Source organism: Elephantulus edwardii, unplaced genomic scaffold (genome assembly GCF_000299155.1).
Source record: "Elephantulus edwardii isolate Elephantulus edwardi_28Jun2011 unplaced genomic scaffold, EleEdw1.0 scaffold00019, whole genome shotgun sequence".
In the NCBI taxonomy this organism is placed as follows: domain Eukaryota; kingdom Metazoa; phylum Chordata; class Mammalia; order Macroscelidea; family Macroscelididae; genus Elephantulus; species Elephantulus edwardii.
In genome coordinates this window covers 2,424,248-2,429,318 of record NW_006399769.1, presented here as the reverse complement: position 1 = coordinate 2,429,318, position 5,071 = coordinate 2,424,248, and positions in this window count along the sequence as shown.

Here is a 5,071-nt window from a genome sequence, read left to right as displayed (position 1 = left end):
CAGGTTGAAAAGGTATGGAGACAGGACAGATCCCTGGCGTATGCCCTTCCCAATTTTGAACCATGCAGTGTTTCCTCACTCTGTTCTGACTACTGCCTCTTCTTCCAAGTATAGGTTTCTCATTAGCACGATCAAGTGTTCTGGGATTCCTATTCTTCTGAGAGTCAGCCACAGTTTGTTATGATCTCCTAAAAAGAAAAAAAAACCAAAACCCCAAACCCAACTCCACCTTGTGGAGAGCCAATGTGTGTCATAGTGCAGCTGTACACTCCAACCTCCAACTTTATGTTTAGCAACATAGTGTATTAACTGCTTGCTCCGCCAGGAAATCCATTAAACATCAAGAAAACAAAAATCCTTGCCACTGGGCCAATTGGCAACATCGTGATAGATGAGAAAAGATTGTCAACAATTTCTTTTCACTTGGGTCCACAATCAACACTCATGGTAGCAGCAGCCAAGAAATCAAAAGATATGTTAGATTGGGGAAAACTGTGTCAAGCACCTTTCCAAAGTGCTAAAGAGCAAGGATGTTTGTTTAAAGACTAAAATGCACCTGATCCAAGCCATGGTCTTTTCAATTGCTTCATATGCATATGAAAGTTGGGCAATGAATAAAGAAGATCAAAGAAGAATCAATGCCTTTGAACTGTGGTGTTGGTGGAGAGTATTGAATAATCCTATGGATTGTCAAAAGAACAAACAAATCTGTTTTAAAAGAAATGAAACTAGAGTGCTCCTTACAGGCAAGGAGGATGAAACTTCATTGCTCTTACTTTGAACATGTTCTGGAGGAAACAATCCTTGGAGAGAGACATCATGCTGGGAAAGGTAGGGGGTAAGAGAAAGAGAAGAAGACTCTCAACAAGATCGATTAATACATTAACTACTATAATGGGTTTGAGCATTGCAGAGATAGTGAGGATGTGCAAGCCAGCGCAAGGTTTAGAACTGTTGTTCATAGGGCCACTGTGAGTTGTAGTTAATTTCACAGAACCCAACAACTAACAAGAATCTCAGAGTTTAAAAAAATCCCACAATCAAAAACAACATGTATATGCACATGAGCAATATGGAAAGAAAGAGAAAGAGAGGGAGACCATTAATGAGATGAGTTGATACAGTGACTGAGTAATGAGGGCAGATGTGTCAAAGACAATAAAGTTGGCACAGGAGAGAGCAGGTTTCAGGGATGTTGTACATAGTAGGGTCTCTATGAATTGCAAACGTCTTGACGACACATAACAACAACAAAAAGCGTATGAATAGGAAATTAGCAAAAGAGGGAGAAACAATAGACAAACACATAAATTAAAATTAGAACATACCCGTTTTCACCAGCAAAAATTGATGCATCTTAATGCAGGGGTGTGGGGAATAGAGGTCTATGTCAACTGATGACTTTGAAATACTGTTGGTTGAAGTGTGAATGACTAAAACCTTTTGAGAAAACTACGTCCATAAATTCAGCAGTTCTATGTCTACTAAACTATTTTTCAGAAACAAAATAATCAATTTAGACCCTATAAACAGCAAATCTGAGCCTTGCCCTATCTTGCTAGGATGTATATTAAAACATTGTTTGCAATGATGGAGAAACACTAAAGTAACCTATATATCCATCAATACATAGCTGTTTAATTAACATTTATCATTTAATAAAGCAAAATAAATCTTTGTATGGACTATTTTACAACAATTAAAAAGGAATAAAGTAGGAGGTAACACTTATGGCATGGTCACATCATTTTTAAAAACCCTCAGGTACTTACACATTTATGCATAAAATAAGATAGGGAAATGAACAGACTTATTTATTAACTACCTTAAGAGATGGAATGTCTTTGTTATATGCTCTTGTGTCTACTGTGATTCATAAGCAACCCTATAAACAGCTGATCTGAACCTTGCTCTGTCTTGTGCCGTTCTCACCATCGCCAATGCTTTTCAGCCCATTACGAGACACTGTCAAATTATCTTGTTGAGGGTCTTCTTCTTTTTCTTTGACTCTCCACCTTTCCATGCTTGGTGTCTCTCTCCAAGGATTGACTCATCCTTACAACATATCCAAAGTATGTAAGACAGAGTTTTACCATCCTTGCCTCCAAGAAACACCTCTGTGTACTTCCTCCAGGACAGATTCGTTCTTTTGACAGTCCTTGGGTTCAGTACTCTTCTCGAACACCACACCTCAAAAGCAATGATTCTTCTGCTGTCATCCTTTTCATGCAACTTTCAGATGCATAGCAAGTAATTCATTGGAAAGACCTCAGATTGGCTCAGGTGCATCTTAGTCATCATGCTGACATCTTTATCCTGACAGCAGATTTTTCCAATTGGATAAAACTTTTTATTTCTTTTTTTTTTTAAATCGTGAATCTGAATTTCATAATAATCTTTCTTTTAATATGCTAGTTTATTTTCAGAATTCGAATATATTGTTTTTCAGACCAGGTTCTTCCAATTTCCCTTGCCCCCCTCCATCAGATTGTACAACCCTATGATTGATTAATCCCCCACATCTTCATCCCTCTGCATCCACTCCCCCGACCCTTGGATCCTTATATTCATTCTAAAATAATGGCTTTATATAATATTTGTCCTTGTGGGACTGAGTTAGTTGACTCAACATAATGCTCTTCAGTCCCTCCCAAGTTAGGTAATAATTTACAGAATCATTGCTCCTGCATGCTGCATAGTATTCCATTGTATGAATGTACCATAATTTTTCAATCCATTCTATAATGGATGGGCATTTGGGTTGTTTCCATGTTCTTGTGATGGTAAATAATACTGTTATATCTTTTGATTTCTTGACTGGTGGTACCAAGGATGTTGATTGTGGATCCAAGTAAGATGAAATAGATAAAAAGTCAATCTTTTTCTCCATCTATCATGATACTGCCTATTGGTCCAGTGATGAGCAAACACTTTAGGTCCTCCTCAGTTTTAGCAAGCAAGAGTGTGTCATCTGCATAATGCAGATTGTTGATGAGTCTTCCTCCAGACTTGATGCCACATTCTTTGTCATAAAGTCCAGTTTCTTATTATTTACTTAGTATACAGAGTAAATAAATATGGAGAAAGGATATTATTGATCTTTCCTTTCCATGTTGTTTGACTTGACACCAGAAACATGTACAATATTACTTTTATAATTTAAATAATTTAATAACATTTATTAAAGCTTAAAGAAGTATTTGTGCTATGCTAATGTAGTGGCAACTAAGCAAATTTGTGTCATCTACATAACGCAGGTTATTGATGAGTCTTCCTTTAATCCTGATGCCACATTCCTCCTCATAAAGTTCAGCTTCCTGAATGATCTGTTCCTCATATAGATGGAAAGGTATGGAGACAGGATGCATCCTTGATGTACATCTTTCCTGATTTTGAACGATGCCGTATTTCCTTGCTCTGTTCTGATGACTACTTCCTGGACCAAGTATTGGTTTTGCATGAGCACAATTAAGTGTTTTGGGATTCCCATTCTTCTCAAGGTTAGCTATAATTTTTTGTGATCCAGACAGTCAAGTTCCTTTGCATAGTCTATGAAACACAGACAAATATTCCTCTGGTACCCTCTATTGTCAGCTAAGATCTATCTAACATTGGCTATAATGTCCCTAGTCCCCCACTCTCTACTAACCCACCTGGTACATCTGGTAGTTCTCTGTTGATGTCCTCTTCCAATCATTTTTAGATAATCTTCAGCAAGATCTTGCCTGTGGGTGATATTAATGCTATTGTTCAATAATTTCTACACTCTGTCAGATCACCTTTTTTTGGAATGGGATAAATATGAATCTCTTCCAGTCAATTGACCAGGTAGTTGTTCTCCAGATTTCTTGGCACACCTGGTGAACGCATCCAGGGCAGCATCTCTTTGTCGAAATATGTCAATTGCTATGCCATCAATTCCTGGGGCCTTATTTTTATGCCAATTCCTTTAGAGCAGCTTGAGCTTCTTCCTTCCTCACCCTTGTCTCTTAATCATTTGTTGCTTTATGAAATTCTTCTGTGTCAGCCAATTCTTTTTGATGCAGTGTCTCTGTGTACTCCCTCCATCTTCTTTTGATGCTTCCTGGGTCTACTCCTAGAGAGAGTGAAACCAAGCTGCTCCTTGGATTTTGAAGCTCCATCTTACATTCTTTGGGCATGTTACTAGGAGAAACAAGTCCTTGGAGAAGGTTATCTTGCTTGGAAGGGTGAAGGAACAGAACAAGAGAAGAAGATCCTGGATGAGATAGATTGACTCAGTAACTGGGGTAATGGAGGTAGATGTGTTAGAGACAATGAAAAGTTCAGAGCTACTGTATATAGGGTAGCAATGTGTTTAAGTGACTCGATGGCACATAACAACAATACAATGGTTATCCTCTATCCTGTTCCATCCTTATCATCTCTGAGATACTAGGTGTTATTACTGAAGTCATAATGTTAATCTATCTTGTTGGAAATCTTCCTCTCCTTCTCTGACTCTCCATCTTTTCAAACATGATGTCCTTTCCAAGGAATAGCTTTGTCTGGTTACATGTCCAAAGCATAAAAAATGAAGCTTTGACATCCTTGCTTCCAAGGAGCACTCTGGCTGCACTTTTTCCAAGACATACCTGTATGTTCTTTTGGTAGTCCATGGGATATTCGGTACTGTTCTTCAGCACCACAGCTCAAAGGTATTCTTCTTCTGTCATCCTTATTAATTGCCCAGCTCTCTAATGCATAGCAGGTGATTTGGAACCAGGCGCACGTAAGTCTTCAAACTGACATCATTGCTCTTCAGTATTTTAGACAGGTCAGTGACAGGAGACTTGCCCAATACAATATATCTTCTGCTTTCCCTACCGCTGATACCAAAAGTGTTATTGGTTGATCCAAGCAAGAGGAAACCTTTAACAGCTTCAGTCTTTTCTCTATTGATCACAATGTTGACTATTGCGCTGTGGTGAGACCCTTTGTCTTCTTGATGTTGAAATGTAATCCATACTGAAGGCTTAATCTTTTTTTAAATTATTATTAAATTTTATTAGTTTTAATGAACATTTACAGAGATTTGGGGTTCTCATTCATT